Source organism: Mustela nigripes, chromosome 1, assembly GCF_022355385.1.
Source record: "Mustela nigripes isolate SB6536 chromosome 1, MUSNIG.SB6536, whole genome shotgun sequence".
NCBI lineage: Eukaryota > Metazoa > Chordata > Mammalia > Carnivora > Mustelidae > Mustela > Mustela nigripes.
This window is the reverse complement of record NC_081557.1, coordinates 121,028,926-121,046,655: the sequence shown is the minus strand read 5'-3', so window position 1 is coordinate 121,046,655 and position 17,730 is coordinate 121,028,926. Positions and strand designations below refer to the sequence as shown.

General features: G+C 49.9%; 1 protein-coding gene and 1 long non-coding RNA gene across 3 annotated transcripts in view; one reads left to right on the top strand and one right to left on the bottom strand.

Annotated features, from left to right (window-relative positions):
• SCARA5 (scavenger receptor class A member 5) overlaps nt 1-17,730 on the bottom strand; it is a 119,485-nt gene that overhangs the window by 94,295 nt on the left and 7,460 nt on the right. The window lies entirely within an intron of this gene.
• The window catches only part of LOC132013569 (uncharacterized), a 6,045-nt gene continuing 4,164 nt past the window's right edge, over nt 15,850-17,730 (top strand). Inside the window, exons 1-2 of the long non-coding RNA XR_009403036.1 lie at nt 15,850-15,900; nt 17,431-17,477. This is a non-coding gene — a long non-coding RNA (uncharacterized LOC132013569). The remainder of the gene's footprint in view (nt 15,901-17,430; nt 17,478-17,730) is intronic.

Below are 17,730 nucleotides of genomic sequence, written 5' to 3'. Positions count from 1 at the left end.
GGCTGGAAGATGTTGTTTATCTCAGCATGGGGCCTATGGCTTCCTGATCAGCTGGAAGCAGATCCATGGTTTCCCCACCTCCAGACATTCTGTCTGCATATTGCCTGCACGATTTTGCCACAGTCCAGTATCTCTAGGCTGTTATTTAATTAGTCACTCTTTTTTTTTTTTTTTTGAGCTTTCACTTATTTGTGAAGGACACTTTGTATCATTGTAAGTGGACAATTAGTATCTTCCTATGACACATTAAAATAAATCCCCTAGATATTGAAAAAACAAATTAATACCTATATATCGTTTAAAGTTCTCTTGAGCATGACTGTACTGTATATAGCCACATTCTGAGAAATACCAATTTCTGTAAGAGTAATTAAATCACAGTACAACAGCAAACTGCAAGATGAAATTGGTTTCATTTATAGTGAAGGAGAATTGTTTTATAGAGAAGCAAAGCCAAACTTTTTAGATATTCAAGATTAAGAATATTCTAGGGGCCACCTTGGTGGCTCAGCTGGTTAAGCGGCTGGCTCTTGATTTCGGCTCAGGTCGAGATCACAGGGTCCTGGGTTTGAGACCCACATCGGGCTCCTAGCTCAGCATGGAGATTGCTTGAGGATTCTCCCTCTCCCTCTGCCCTCCTCCCCGCTTGCACTATTTCTCTCTCTCTCAAATAAATAAATCTAAAAAAAAAAAAAAAAAGACTCTAGAAGGTAGAACATTAGGGATTAGGTGCCACTAAAAAAAATGATGTCAGAACCTTGCCCACATTGCTAGCACTAACCTCATTATTCACAATTGTCTATTTACACCTATTTGCCAATGTGTCTAAAAGGTCCTCTGGGGGCAAGGTGGGTCTCATTGACTGCTCTCTACCTCTCAACCAGCACACAGCAGGACCACAATAAGGTTCTTTGCAAGACTGAAGACATGTGTAAACCATTTATTTTTGCTGCAAAGGTCCTGTCTTACATTTGTCTTACGCGAATAGTTGATACATTTCCGATGGCTGTGAAAACACATTTTGGGGCAAAAATTTGGTCTTAAATTAAATTAAACAAATCTTGGCTTTCCTTGCACACCCACGACATCAGATTGCCACGTAGAGCCCATGTAGGTAAACTGTGGGAGCAATTCATTAGGGCTGAACTGACGCTAATCCTGGCTGAGTAGGGCAATCGTGCATGGAACTTCTTAGCCATCCTGGGGCCTCAACCCCACCCCTGTATCTTCTGATTCTGATTCCAGATGAAATCACACATCTATGGCACTGAGATACACAGTTTGGGAGTAAGGCATTTGTCATATCAAAAGAGAATGTGAAGACACATTCTTGGAAAATCCATGAAAGCCTCACTATTGTAAGAGCTTAGTTTAGATTTTTAATTCTGATTCCTTTTTAATAAGACACATTCAGATGTGGTTCTCTCAAACAGCTTGATTATTCCCAGGTTAAAAGTGTGAAGGTTCCTTTTAATCATGGCAACGAGAGTCTCCCCGCCTCCCTGATCCTGCAAAGAGTTTGGACTCAAGTACTGTGTGCTAAGGGTGGGGAGGGGCATGGGAGCAAGTGTTAAGGAACAGAAAAAGAAAATTTATCTCTAAGCCACTCATCCCCAGACTGCTGAGCTGAGAAGGAGACAGTCCCTGGTGTCAGGGACACACTGTGGTGGGAGCCTTCGCAATTCTGATTTCCCGTTTCTTCATACACTTGCAGGGGGAAAGCGTGAGTTTGGGGCCCTGTAGACGTGGGTTCATAGCCTGCCTCTGTCTTGTGTTAACTGTGAGACACGGGAAAACATTCTGAGCTATCTCTGTCATCAGTTTAGCCTTTCCTTGAAAAAAATAGGTTTTCAATTTCTTTTTTTTTTAAGATTTTATTTATTTATTTGACAGAGAGAGATCACAAATAGTCAGAGAGGCAGGCAGAGACAGAGGGAGGGAAGCAGGCCCCCTGCTGAGCAGAGAGCCCAAGGTGGGACTCGATCCCAGGACCCTGAGATCACGACCTGAGCCAAAGGCAGCGGCTTAACCCACGGAGCCACCCAGGCGCCCAGGTTTTCAATTTCTTAATCATAAGTATAGTGCATTTGAGGAGTTATCTGTTTGAATTTATTTTCTTCCCATTTAAAAAAATACAAATTGATAAAAGTGAGTATTCACTTCATTCCAAAGAACTGGGTTCCAAACAACATAGAAAACAGGATGCAAGTGATTCAGCGGTCACCTACTTCGGTTTTACCAACAACAAACACTCCAGTCATTTTCCTTTTGTTCTCTTCGGTCCCACAGTTCATAAACAGTAGTTGGAAATAAGGGTTGATTCCTGGGAGGGACCTCCGGGCTCATCTCATCCAAGGATCTTGTTAAAACCACCCAAGGCTGACTTCATCATCCTCACTCTGGTTACTCACCACTCACATTGTTCATTGTACTCGGCAGCCCCAAATAACCTCTGTCTTTGAAGCTGCTGTCCCTTTCTGGCTTGAACGTGCACCACTCTTTGCTTTTCCTCGCTAAGGGGAAGAGGAGGGTGTGAGGCAGAGACACCACGGGGGAGAGCCATGCACCAGCCCTCAAACCTGACCTAAGTCTGGGAGGGTCCTGAACCACCAGCTGCTGGGAGGGTCCTGAACCACCAGCTGCTGTCCAGAGGACACCAGTCACCTGTGCCTGGTGGCCCCACAGATCTGAGTCCCCGAGGCAGATAAGAGTGACAGGCAAAGGTGACCACGGTCTTCTGCATGATCAGATGAGTCTGAGACATTCGCATTCATTTCTAGGAAATGGAGCTGCGTGGAGGGCAGGATGGCCAGAGCTAATTCAGTGTAGATGCTGTGATGATCTAGGACAGTTTCTTCTCATACTTCTAGAGATATCTTGCAATTTTGTAATGTCCCTACAGTATTTGTTATTGTTCTCAGTCCCTATCTATTTCCCACGTTACTCTGCATAAAAATTCTTGAAAACAAGGGCTTGGGTGCTTATTTTCAGTAGGAGGAAAGTAGGAGGAGGAAGGGACTCTGGCTGGGGCGCCTATTATTTTGCAGCTGGGCTGAGGAATGGAGAGAGAAAGCCAGGTGGGAGGGGAGATGAGGGCAGTCAAGGTGAGCTGGCCGGTCTCAGGGACCCAGGAGGAAGGGAGGGGCCACGGAGTCCCCAGGAAGCAGCAGTGGGTCCTGGGCCAGTAGAAGATGCCCTACTCTTGACATACATGGCAGGGCATGGATTAGAAGAAATGCTGTCAGTGCAGTCACTCAAACAGCGGGCTTAGGGTTCTGCCTAAATTCAGGCCAAAAGACACTCCTACAGAGTGGCCCTGGGTCCCTCTCGAAAAGATTCCCAATTTTTCTCCTGGCCCCTTGACAGAGGAAATAAGTCATCTGATGATGTGTTTGCAGTGTGGAAGCCAGGGCTCAGCTCTGTTCAGTTGTAAGTCCCTGCTCTTCCCCGGTTGCTGGTGGTGCCGGCTGGTCGCCTTGATCTGGTGAATGGGTCCAGCCTCAGGGCAGGAATGGATACATTTAACAACCCGTCTCATTCCCCCAATGCCCCCAGTTGAGTTGGGAGGGCCATCTGGGTATCTGGTTTGGAAGAGGAAGGCTAAGATCCCAACGCATGCCACCTGTACGGGACCGAGCAGGAAGTGTCCCTGAAACCTACAGGCTCAGTAGCCTCCAGCTCGTGGCCTCAGCTGGAAAACAGAGCTGGCTGAGCCGCCAAAGGGGTTCAGTGGATCAGAGCGAAGACGATGGACCTCAGATCCACTCACCCTTTGTCACCTGCTAAGGCCTGGAGCCAGCAACAGTTATCATCATAGAGCTTTGTTGGGAAACTGGCCAATTAAGGTACAGGTAATAATGTGAACAGTCATATCCATAAATCAATTCACAAAAATACAGATTCACAGGGCATCAGCTCCCGGAGATCAGTGTCTGTGACTCATTTCTGCATCTCACAGGTCCGGGCCCATAGTGCAGGAGCTCAGTTAACATCTATTGGCTGTTTGTGGTCAAATGACACTCATCAACGAAATGCAGATTTACTGGGTAAACCAAACCATTATTTAGACTTTTGTAATAGCCATGTTTTCTAGTTTCTGTATTTAATACTTAAACATCCTGGGGCCTTGCTGACTGCGGAGACTGCCCCTCCCAGGGATGGCCCAAAGAAAGACACTCGCCTGCCGGCAAGCCCTTCCTGTGCAGACCACCCAGACAACAGCCCATATGACCGACCACTACCTCCTTCACCACTTCCTCCCTCCAGACTACTGAGCACCTACCCTTTCAGCCCAGAGCTGGGTACCAGACAACCAGGGACAGCTGTAGGTCACAGAGTCCACCGAAATGATTCAAGCTATTGCATCCCAAGCTCACTCACACTGCCTCACCCACCCAAACCCTTCTGTGACATGAGGTGATGTGAGCAACAAACTATCTTTTTTTTTTAATTTATTTATTTTTAATTTTTTTAAAGAGACAGAGAGAGAGCAAGTGGGTGGGGAGGGGCAGAGGGAGAGGGAGAAAGAATCTTCACCAGACTCCGTGCTCAGCTCAGAGCCTGTTGCAGGGCTCCATCTCACAACCCTGAGACCATGACCTGAGCTGAAATCAAAAGTCAAATGCTTAACTGACTGAGCCATCTAGGTGCCTCACAAACCATCTTTTCAATGGCAGTCCTCCCCTGACCTGTTGGCCTCACCATATGTGAATAATAATAACGCCTACATTTTATTTTATTTAAGATTTTATTTGTTTATTTGACAGAGAGAGAGAAAGAGCACAAGTAGGCAGAGCAGGTTAGAGAAGGAGCGGGAGAAGCAGGCTCCCCGCTGAGCAGAGAGCCCAACGCAGGGTTCGATCCCGGGACTCCGGGATCATGACCTGAGCTGAAGGCAGACACCTAACTGACTAAGCCACCCAGGCTCCCCAAACCCTACATTTTAAAATTGCTTTGGGACCTCCAACAATGGGACACAACAGAATAACATCTTCCATCCCCACAAACACCTATTTTGGGCTGAGTGCTTAGGTAACATTAATTCTAAGCACAACAGCACTCACAAAGGCAAGTACTATTACTTTTGTCTTATAGATGATACAGCTGAGCCTCAGAGAGGTTAGGTAATTTACCCAAAGTGGCAGGGCTGGGATGTTTTGGCCTGTTGAAAGAAGATGTGAGGTCCAGGGCTGGGGTCCTGGTGCACATAATGGGGAAGTTAGAGGAAGGAGCCTAAGGTCAGTTTATTTGTCCATTCAGCAACCATTTCTTGAGCAAGAGGTAATGGCTAAGACTGCTGATTCCCAGACTCCACCTGCATGGACCAGTTAGTCCGGCCGTGGAAAGGGAAGCTCTGTTTCCCTCAGCTAGCCGGTGCCAGACCAATGACAAGTGCGTGCAGGAGAATGTGGAGAGCATGCAGGAAAACCCCGTGGCTGTCTCCCTTATCTCAGCTTTACCCCAACACAGGAACTGTAGCCAGGGAGCTTGCAGTAGGACTGATCCCCTAACCACTCACGTCACCTTGGTACCCAAGTGCTGTTCCATCTCTGGGTTTCCCTCACTGATGGAATTTTGCTCCTCAAAAAAAGGGCATGTCACCTCCTAGAGTCAAGGATCCAAACTAGCTACAAATAGGACGTTGGAACTTTAAAAACTTCTCTAGAAATAGAGTCGTGAGAACAACCATTTATTCCTGACCATAAAACAGAATTCCTTTACCAGGAGGACCATCTGCAGAGGGCAGAGAAAGGGCACACTCAACAAGCCAAAGTCCCAGGGGCAGCCCTGGGCATCTGCAAGGCAGGCGGACGGGCTCTTCTCATGTCCACATGTTCTCACGTACACATCCACATCCACATCTCCTCATGTCCACATCCATCCACTGGCAAGACCACACCCTTCTTATCTCTATCCATCAACGCCCTTCAGGGACCCCTAATATAAGCCTAAATGTTAGAAGCAACTCCCCCTGGATACCCTGGAAATGCTTAACATACTTCAGATGTTGCATTTACATCTTAATCAATATCCTTAGGTCAGAGCTGCGGGGTCATCATAACTCTGGAATGAAGAAATGAATTCCCACACTTGGCAGAGTATATGGAAGTCAAACGGTACTGGAGAACCCAAAAGCCAAAATACAACTCACCAGGCAAGTGGGACAAGGTCAAGTTCACTTTCACTTATGGACAAACCATGAGATAATCTTCAAACAAAGAAACTTTTTAAGAGCAAATTGTGCTCTATTAATCACTATGCAGAAAGAGCGGGCATACACTCTGGAAAACAGCATGGAGATTCCTCAAAAAGTTGAATATAGAGCAATCGCACTACTGGGTATTTACCCTAAAGATACAAACGTAGGGATCCGAAGGGGCACGTGCACCCGAATGTTTACAGCAGCAATGTCCATAATAGCCAAACTGTGGAAAGAACCTACATGTCCATCAACAGATGAATGGATAAAGATCTCTCTCTCTCTCTCTCTCTCTCTCTCTCTCACACACACACACACAATGGAATACTATGCAGCCATCAAAACCCCCAAAATCTTGTCATTTGCAATGACGTGGGTGGAACTAGAGGCTATTATGCTAAGTGGAATAAACCAGAGAAACCAGAGAAAGACAATTATCATACGACCTCTCTGACACAAGGAATTTGAGAGGCAGGGCAGGGGATCATAGTGGGCAGGGAGGGCAAAAATGAAACAAGATGGGACTGGGGGAGGGAGACAAACTGTAAGAGACTCTTGATCTCAGGAATCAAACCGAGGGTTACTGAGGATGGCGAGGAGGGATAGGGTGGCTGGGTGATGGACATTGGGGAGGGTATGTGCTATGGTGAGTGCTGTGAATTGTACAAGACTGATGATTCACAGACCTGTACCCTGAAGCAAATAATACATTATATGTTAAGAAAAAAAAAGGTGGGGGGTGGGGAGAGCGGGCATAAACCAAGACTGTTCGTGCAAACTGGGGTGTATGGTCCTCATCAGGAAAGCCTGTCCTCAGTTTCCTTTGCCCTTAGTAACTCTCTTCAGTCTGCCCCTGCTGAGCCGATGGCTGCCATCTATCCCCTTTGGGTCTCTGGTATGTTCCTTTCCTAGTCCATCAGTTAGATTCCCTGTGCTCCCCAAGGTGACAGGTAGATGATAGAAACTAGCCCATACCCCGGTGTCGGGAGAGGCCAGCAGCCAGCCCCCTCCCTGTATCCTCCTATCTTAACCACACTTTCTAAAGACAGGGCTTCTGCGTGGGCACTTGGAACATCCTGGGTTTCTTGACTTGAATGGATCTCAAGCTGAAAGCAGGAGTGGGAAGGCTGAGGAGCACAGAGGCTTGGGGACACTGTGCGGAGGCTGGGACCATCACACGCCCCCTCCCCCCCCCAGCAGCTCTGTGAGCCTCACGTTAACCAGCAACCACGTCTGCAGGGCTGGGCCCCGTCCTCACAGCTGTGTTTATATCTTCCAGACCCCACGGCGGAATCTGCATACGGCAGTTAGACTCCAGGCCAGAAGTCCCGCAGGGTAGTAGGGGCAGGGGCGCTGGCGGGGGCAAGGCACTTCTCTGACCTGAGAGGTTTGTGTCTGCCTTGAGGTTTGTGTCCCAGGCTTCCCTCTGAAGCCATTTAAGACCCTGTCCCTGTGCTCTTGTCCAAGCCTACTTGCACTTTATCTATTTCCTGTCAACGTCACCTCTTGGAATAATTCATTCCATCTGTCTCCTGCATCGCTACCATTTATTCCCACGGCCCCACCCTGGCTTCGTCATCCTCCAGAATGTCTCCACCTCTGAAACCTTAAACTCTAAGAACCCACGCTCCTAGGCCTCACTGCCACCAGCAGTGATGGTACAGGGGCTCCAAGTCCCGGCAGGGAGGGAAGGGTTGAGCTGCACAGAGGGTGGGGTTTAAGGACCACAGCTGGGTGTATTTGAATTAGGCTCCGCCTCTGACTGGCTGGGTGACCTTGGGCAGTTGACCTCATTGACCTCATCTAAGACTTCACCTTCTCATCCACAAACTGGGGATAATAATATGTACTGAGGTTGAACAGAGACAATATACTGAGGCCCCGAACACAGGGCCTGCCTGTGCCATATGCCCACCCAGGGGGAGCCCCCATATAATCCCTCTATTATGATGACTTCTCACCATCCTGCTACCAGCCCCAACCCCTCCCGGACCTCCCCTGGCTTCCTCACCTTCACAAGAGCCAAAATGAACTCCAGAGCTGCTGAGGCAGTAGGATGAGGCCCCCCAACCCTGTCTACATGCCACCCTGATGGGCAGAGAGGTTGCCCTAGGACATCTGTGTGCTCCTGGCAAGACCCCTCCTACAAACACAGCCTCACCAACTGTTTCTGCTGAAACCAGCATGACCAGTCTCACCGAGTCCTGGGTCCTGACTTCCAGCGGCCCCACAGAAGCCCCAGAACCCCCTGGCCTCCCCATCACCCACGCAAATCCCCAAACAGCCTTGTTTATCCTCCTTTGGCCATTTATCTGCCCAGATACTGAAACCTTCCCACGGGACAGCCCTTGGACCTCCCAGCCTCTCCTCTAAAAAAATCTCTAATTTTGTCAACTTCTGCTTTGAATATTTCTTTCACTTTCTTCTTTTTGTTCTAATTGAAACCTATTTCCCTTGCCTTCCCAAGTGTGGCTTTCTCCCTCCTAGTCTCATACAACTGGCCCAAGGGTGCCATAGGTGTTTTTCTTTGCTCCTCACTGCTATTTCCAGAACGCCCCCCCCCCCAATCTTGGACTCTCACATCACAACTGCACACTTCTTCTTGTTACTAAGGGACATCAGCTCACCCCTCCCCTCTCTGCTCTCACTCTCTCTCAGTCTCCATTTCAAACTCCTCCTGACCTCTTTTCCTCTCTTGATTTCAACCTCCGCCCTGACGCATTTGAAATGTGGGCCAAACTGAGCCGGGCTTGAAATGCAAAATACACAGTGGATTGTGAAGGCTCAGCATGGGAAAAAAAATAGAAATACTTCGATCATTTTTTTATAGTGATTACATATCAAAATGATAATATTTTGGATATATTAGAGCAAATAAAATATATTCATGTATCTAAATTACTTTCATCTGTGTCTCCACATTTCAATGCCACTACTAGAAAGTTTAAAATTGCATATGTGGCTGACATTTCATTTTTATTGGTTTTGTCAATAATTGGAACTCTTTCTTTTTTTTTTTTTTTAAAGATTTTATTTATTTATTTATTTGACAGAGAGAGATCACAAGTAGGCAGAGAGGCAGGCCGAGAGAGAGGAAGGAAAGCAGGCTCCCTGCTGAGCAGAGAGCCCGATGCGGGACTCGATCCCAGGACCCTGGGATCATGACCTGAGCCAAAGGCAGAGGCTCTAACCCACTGAGCCACCCAGGTGCCCTCGGAACTCTTTCCTAATCTCCATTTCAAATGTCCCACATTATTACCACTTCTCTTGTCTTCCTGAGGAGGACTCCCTCAAGAACTCTGACTCTGGCACTCCCTGACTTCACCTGGACCCTACTGCCTGCCCCCCGCCCCCTCTCCCATCTCCCCCCTCAGTCCTTCCTTCCTTCATTTTCCCCACTTAGATTTCATGATTTGTGTTATTTGCTTGCTAGACACACCTTCAATCTCTTTGCCTCTTTCTGGCATCCTCATACTTGGCAAAACTAAATCTGATTAGAGCTAACTCTGTGGCTCTGCCCTGCCTTTCACATAACTGAGCATAGCCAGAAACAGAAAACCACACTGCCAAGCTTGCTGGGCTGACTTTAAGGTCGTGGCCGTTAGACCCAAGTGGGCTCTGATACTAACCAGGGGGTTGCCACCTGTTCCTAGGCCAGCCACACGCTCATCCCCGGACACCTGTCTCATGCCTCCTCCTCCATCTTCACTTTTGCTTTCCCAGTTAAGAAAACAGAAGCAATGAGAAGAAAGCTTTCTTTAAACTCTCCCCACACCATAACCGCCGACCTAGGTCCAGGTCCTAGCACTCTGCCTTCCCTTTGGTCACTGTAGTCGAACCGTGTGTTCTCTTGCCTGAGCCAACAACCCCTGACTCACATCAGATTCCTTCTCATGGGCACCTGGGTGGCTCAGTGGGTTAAGCCGCTGCCTTCGGCTCGGGTCATGATCTCAAGGTCCTGGGATCGAGTCCCGCATCGGGCTCTCTGCTCAGCAGGGAGCCTGCTTCCCTCTCTCTCTCTCTGCCTGCCTCTCCGTCTACTTGTGATCTCTCTCTATCAAATAAATAAATAAATTCTTAAAAAAAAAAAAAAAGATTCTTTCTCATACTTTCTCAAGGTTATAATTCCAGCACGTCTACTTAGCCAGTGTTTCTCTCTGCAGAGCATCAATCCGTTGCACAAACCATACTACTTCTTCCATCTTAAAATAAAACAAAATGCATTCTTGATCTCCATTCCCCTCCACTTCTCTGTCGTCTTGTACAGCAGAACTTCTTGGAAGAATCGCAAGTACACACTGCATTCCGTTCTCTTCCTGTTCTGTCCTGAACCCACTCCATTCAGCCTCCTCCCATCTAACTTTGCCAGAATCACTCTTGCCAGGTATAAGGGGCTGAATGGTGTCCTCCCCAAACTCCTGTGTTAAAACCCTCGCCCCTACTGCCTCAGAATGTGACTGTATTTGGAGATAGGGTCTTTAAAGAGATTATGTTAAAATGAGGCTGTTAGGTTGGGCCTGGATCCAATTTGACGGGTGTTCTTATAAGAAGAAAGGCAGACACACAAAGAGACACCAGGAGCATGTATGCACAGAGAAAAGACCACAAGAGGACACACCAACAAGGGAGACAGCTGCAAGTCAAGGAGAGAGGCTCCAGAGGAACCGACCCTGCCTGTACCGTGGTCTTAGACTTCCAGTGCCCAGAACCGTGAGAAAATCAATGGCTATTGTTACGCGGCCCAAGCTGACTAATACGTCAGGTCACCATGGATCTCCAATGGCTCAGTCTGATGGCCAATGCTTAGTGCTCCTTCAATTTGACCTTTCAGCAACACTGGCACCGTTGGTCACACTTCTACTTGGTTGCATTTCCAGGGCTCAACACTCATATGATTCTTTCATTCGCTGTTCCTTTTCAGCCTCCTTTGCTGCCCCCTCACGTCCTGAGCTCTCAGGCCTTTCAGCATGGTGCTCAGCAGAGCCCCTTCGCTGGACCTCCTCTTGTTTCCCACATACTGTCCATCCGTCAGCACTAATCTAAACACTGTGTGGCCTCCCCACTCCTCCACTGCTTTCACCACTATGGAGGCACAGAATTTCTCACCTAGATTACTGACCTGACTCTACCTGACATTCCCCACTACCACCCAGCTGAGTCTTTCCCCCACCTCCGGGACAGGCACTGGGAAAGCAGAGTCTGCATTGGGTCTTCACTCTCTCAATCAAGCCAGACTTAATCCACTGCACCTTGGCTTCTCCCCCGACCCACCGAAATGGCTCAGCAGAGGTAATGCTGGAAAAATCGAATGTGCTCCTGCAGCTAGAGTGACCATTTAAAAATGGAAATCTCCTTTCATTTTTTGGAAACCCTTTGCTGGCTTCCTATTGCCTCTAGAGACCCAAATTCCTATGGATTTGACAGAAGACCTTCCATGACTTTAGCTTCAATACAATTAAGAGTGTGGGCGATAGATTCAGTTAATCCTGATTCCAATCGCTATACATTGAATGTTTGTATCCCCCCAAATTCATCTGTTGCAGCCAACATGATGATACTTGGAGGAAAGGCCTGTGGGAAGTGATCAGGTCATGAGGGTCAAGTCCTCCTGAATGGGATCAGGGCACTTATGGGAGAGACCGCAGAGGGCTCCTTCTCCTCGCCCACTGCGTGAGGACACTAAGAAGATGGTCATCCATGTAGAGGCCATCTAAGAGGGTCTTCTTCACCAGACACAGAATCTGCCTGTGCCTTCAACTTGGACCTCTCACCTCCAGAGTGAGAAACAAATGTGTGTAGTTCATACGCCACCTGGTCTGCATGGGACTGCCAATGGCAGCCCCAGTAAACAAAGACACCAGTCCCTCCTAACTGTGAGCTCAGGCAAGTTACCAGGTCTCCGAGCCTTGCTTTCCTCTTGTATCACTTGGCTATAATAATGGGACTCATCTCACTGGCTGACGTAAGGATCAGATGAGCTCATACCTGTCAAATGCTCAGAGCAGTGCCTGGCCTAGCAGAGCTCAAAAAAGTGAATGTCCAGGACCTCCCACCACTGTCCCTCCTCAGCCTGAGCTCTGTGCTACCTCCCTTGACTGGGTAAGCCTTCTCTGCCCTTTCTAGCAGGCGTACTGCTCTCTGCCCTTCCATATTTCACTCCAGCGGCTATCCTCACAGGGCGCTTTCCTTCCTCCCCTGGGCCCACGTAGGCACCCTTCTTCTCCCCTCTATCTACACTTTGCACCCAATTCCATTAGAGCATGAATCAAATTATAATGCAGGACTGGTCTTCCTGTCTGTGTCTTCAGGGGACTTTAAGCCCCTTGAGGGCAGGAACCATGACCTTTTATTTCCGCATGCACCAGCAGTACCATAAAACCTGCCATCTTAGGATGAATAAAGTCACTGTTGCTTTTGTCTTAAATTCACCTCTTTAAGCATTCCTTCACCTGGTACTTATGGATTTGGTGAACAGGGATGCACGCATTCATTCAACAAGTAACAGTATCTGCCATACGCAAGACACAGTGCTGGGCGTCCTGTGTCTACGGTGTCTTATGTCTAGGTGTTCATGTTGGGCATATTAAGATACATTCAAAGCAGAAAGCATTTGCACTCAAGGGGCTTATGGTCCAGAAGGACACAGCTGCAGCAGCACAGTATGAATGGAAGGACTGACAAGGACCATGAGGGCCTGGGAAAGAGAAAGAGAGAAGCTGGATCTTCTAGATTCAAGGGGCAGCAGTCATGCTGTTTATTGTCTGACACCAGGAAGCAATACCAGATAAACTTGGGAACAAGGTGACTTGTTCTTGAAGCTGACTGTCCTAGAGACTGAGAATACAGAATGTGGAGGAAGGAGGGTGCCTTGGGCAGACCCTAGGGCAGAAGCAGAAAAATAGAGGGATGCAACCATATTTTTCCTATGATCAAACATGGATGGAGGGCCCCGTATATATCAGGTATTGTTGAAAGGACCTGATGTGGAGTTACTCAGGTAGCCCTTACAATAACCCTGGGTTGGGGGCTATTATCTCACAGGCTAGAGGAGGGGAAGCTGAGGCTAAGGACGGGCTTGGAGTTTCCTAGCCAGCACACAGCAGAGCTGGGGTTGGAATTCAACCTGTGGATGTGGGCTGTGGGGTTTCACCACCATGCAGTGCCATCCCCGCAATGGAGAAGACAAGATCATTAAGGATGTTAAGTTTGGACTGGGGTGCCTGGGACGAGTGAGGCTGTATCTGCTCTGTACCAACCACGTGGTCCAAACCCCGAGTGTCTTTCCTACCGGATCATCTCTAGGTGAGTAAACTTTGCTTATGGATCCATGTCTTGCTGGTCTACCATGAGAGAAGGGAGGGGAGGGTCCCTTTGTGTCCCCTTATATTGGAAGGAGCCCTTGGGCCTCTGGGAGGAGCAGGGGATGGACTAACCACAGTGACAGTGCAATGACACAGGACAGGACCATGTCTCATGCCTCCTGGCCCCTCTCCCTGCATGTAGCCAGGACAAAGCCTCTGTAGGGGGGCCTGCAAAGCACCTTTCTCATTGAAAGATGAGGACAAAAAAAAAAAAAAAAAAAGAATGAGTGAATGAATGAATGAATGAATGAACAAGGGAATGAAGGCCAAGAACATCTGAGCAGGGTCTCTGAGTGGGGAGAAGTGGGTGATGTGATGAGGAATCGCCATGCCTGGTCAGTACCCTTACTCAGGGCACATTGTGCAGCTTCCTTCCCACATGCGGTGCTGCTGACACAGAGACCTCCTCTCAGCACCCCCACTCCGGAGTGTGTCAGGCCAGGGGTCGGGTCGGCACCATTCACCTCAGAGCCATCCCCCCTGCCCTCACTCCCTAGAGTAACGGTGCATGGCATGCCACGGTTAGGGGCTGGGGGCCTGGGTGAGAGAAGAGAGGGGAGGGTCCCTTTGTGTCCCCTTATATTGGAAGGGGCCTTGGGGCCTCTGGGCTCCTCTCACTCTTCCCTCCACAAGACACCAGCCTCCATCCAGGGACACTGAAACTCATCCCTTGATTCTTCTGGTGGCAAACCTCAGGAAGGCCCTTGGGAGCCTCCTGCCTCTGATCAGGGTGGGAAATGGATAGACTCACACATGCCCCAGAACCAGCAGCCCTCAGGGTCCAGAACATTGCCTACCGATTCTACTAGCTGGGGACCAGGACAAAAAGACTTTGCTCAATTTCCCCGAAAATCTAGGCTTCACGAGGGGTCCCACTAACCAAAACTCTGTTTTCTTCAGCAGAAGGTAAGAACCAGGCCTAAGACACCCTAAGAAGTAATGTGGGTGTCTCCGGGAGACCCTGGGGACAGGGGGGACCGCAGTTGCTCCTGACCTGCTCTTTCGCCCTCCTTCCTCCTCACTTCCCCAGGATTTACAGGGGACTCCCCAAAGGGCAGGGAAGTGAAATGTGTATCTTGAGTCTATAGTGCACAAGGCGCTTTACGTGGGTTATGTCACCTGATTCTCCCACGGCTCTCATGAGGTAACATCCCCATTTTGTAGAGGGGGACACTGAGGATTAGAAAGTCAAGGCCCCAGTGAAACAGATGGCCCAGTCAAAATAAGACACTTTACAGGATTTAATCAAGGAATGTGTGCAAAGCGTGGCCAGGGTGTGAAATGCCCACCACGGCTGTGCCCTCTGGATGCAAGCACCCCAGCCCCCACGGTCAAGGAGCGAAAGAGCTGCTGGACCCTGGAAGGAGAAAACCGTGCGGAAAGAGTGGCTGATATGGGGCAGTGACCTTGGGTGGGAGAACACTGGCAGCCCAAGGTGACCCCTTAAGGCAGGCCCTGGGGAATAAATATTCTGCCTTCCCTGTCTTCCAGCCTTCCACCTCCGGCCGGGGCTGCTCCCCAATGGCCGACCCAGCGAGGCAGAGCACCGGGTGAATGGTGGCCTAGGGGAATGAAGGAGTGGGGCGCAAAACACAACACCCTTGCACTGAGCCCCAACCGGCCAAACTGCAATGTCCACACGCCTGTCACCTCTCCAGGCCTTTCCCCATCATACGGAGGGACAGCCCGTTTGGGCAAGAGAGACCCCGCATCCAGACCCAGCCTGGCCGCCCCCGGGGAACACGGATGGATAAAGCCCTGCGTCGCTGCACCAGTTAATCCTTGGCTCTCCTCCTGCTCCGCGGCGGGACTCTCCAACCTGTAGAGGGCGGTGACCCTCCGCAGCCGAGGCCCTAGCCAGACCCACCCAGGAAACCCACCCCTACCCCTGGGCGGCTTCCCGCCAGCGCTAAGACGCGCCAAGATGCACCAGGGCGATCTGATTGGTGAGAAGGCAGATGAAGGGGTTCCCCCGAGGAGAATAATTGAATTCCGGCACGGGGGCCTCGGGCCCTCCACTCCGCGAGCAGCCTGGCTGCAGGCGTTGCGGCGAGGCCAGGAGCATGTGTAACTCATTACCTCCGCGAACCTCCCATTTGCAGCCGCCGGATGACGCCGCGAGCGTGGTGGAGTGTCTGAGGCCACGGGGTGAGCATGACTACAATATTTTTCTGACACTAACACCTCTCTCTGGCCCTCAGGAAGGGCCGTGGAGGAGTCAGGCCCGGCCAACCACCACCCACACGCGCCCTCCGCCTTCTCCGCCTCCCGGCGCCAGACAGAGGAGGCCTGCAGCTACGCAGGCAGGAAAGGAAAGGGAAAGCCGCACCACCCGGGAAGGTGAGAGCCGAGGGAAGAGGGGAGAGGGGCAAGCAGGTCCAGCTGGCCCCCTTTTGGGTTTCTGTTCACAGGGAGGTAGAAGTGTCGTGGAGGTCACGGGAGGTTGGGCGCGGGGACCCTGGAGGTCGCATTCTGCCATCAGCCCTTCCAGGGAGACAGGTGGAAGGGAAGCTATTCCCCTGGGGTGGCACAGAGGGGGCCCTGCCGTGCCCTTGGGGCCTGCCTGTCAACAGGGGGCTCAGATGGGGAGACGGACAGCTCAGACCCAAGGGAGCAGGCAGGGTCCTGAGACATGGCCCAACAAGGGGTGCAGAGGGGGGAGTGGTCCCTAGACGTGGGGAAGCAGGGACTGTGGGCCTGAAGGGTGTGGCAATGCACAATTCGGGAACTGGGCCAGACGGCCGGCCTCTTAGGGAGGGGACAGAGGAACCAATGCATGTAACAGCTCCTCCCCCTCTCTTCTCACCTGCTACAGGGAAAGAAGGGGAGAGATAAAGACAGGGTGGGAGGGAAAGAGAAGACAAGTTAGGAAAGGGGGGAGGGAGAGGAGGGGAGGGGGCGTCTCCGTGTATTACCCCTGAAATAACAAGTGGAGGCCCTAATGTCTTTAAAGTCCCACCTGCATTCAAGTCTGAGTCACACCTTAATATCTGGGCTGCATTTTTGCTACTTTGCTTCAGCAGATCCTAATAACCCCAGGGCTACGAGGAGACACTCACCTCTCCTCCTCATCTACTTTCCTTTAAGGGGAAAATCCTGGAAGGGACTCAGAGCCCTGCAAGACCTACCAGACGTTACTGTTTAAATCTACTCAGGGCCCATAAGGCAGCTCGGACCTCCCTCCCTTTCCCCATCTCGGCCCCCCTCTGCTTTCCAGTCAGCCTCCCTCACCCCCTCCAGTTACACTGTCCAGAAATGAGGATCAAAGAACAAAATCCTGGGGAAACGGACCAAATCTGTCTTGAATTTCCCCAAGTCAGAGCTTACTGGTTTCCTCTTAGAAATGAAAGGGAAGCGGTGGGGCGGGGGCGGGGGGGGGGTCAAACCAGAAACCCATGAGATTAGGTGGCTGATTTCATCTCAACACTGGGGTCTCTGGGTTCCTCACACCGACCCCCCATCCCCATGCCTGGAGGCCAGATCACTGAAGAGTGGGGGAAACCAGACAATTTAGAGATCAGGCTTAGGATATATTTGTTTTGCTACCTTTAGATTTCAAGGACCCAATGTCCATTCATTGAAGAATTAGTAAGCACCTACTATGTGCCAGGCTTAAGAGCCATCAATGAACAAAACAGAGGTGCCTGCTTTTGTCGAGCCTATATTCTTCCCTCAAGGAACAGACAAGGACTATAAACAAAATAAGAATTACATAATGTGTTATGGGGGAATAGGACTGTGGGAAAAAGGAAAAAGAGAAGCAAGAGCCAGGAGTGCAAGGCGACAGGAAGCCTGATGGGGAAGGTGATACTGTTCATAACAGTATGCTGTAATAAGTTATGTGAATGTGGTCTCTCTTTCTCCATCAAGACTGGAAGGAGGTGGAAGAGCAACCTTGCAGGGAGCACAGGCCCTAGGTGAGTATGCCAGCAGGGTCAAGGTGAATGTCCGTAGCCTCCTTGGCTACTGTTAGCACCTGAGTTATTATTCTCATTGAGGGGGGATGTTTTGTGAGCTTTCTCGGGGCAGCATCATGTTCCAATTTAAGTTTTCAAAGGACCACACCCTGAATGCAATGACCAGATCTGTTTCGACACACAGAATTCTAGAACTGGACAGAACCTCACAAGAAGATAGGTGAGTGCAGTGTAATAAGATATACTGATGGAG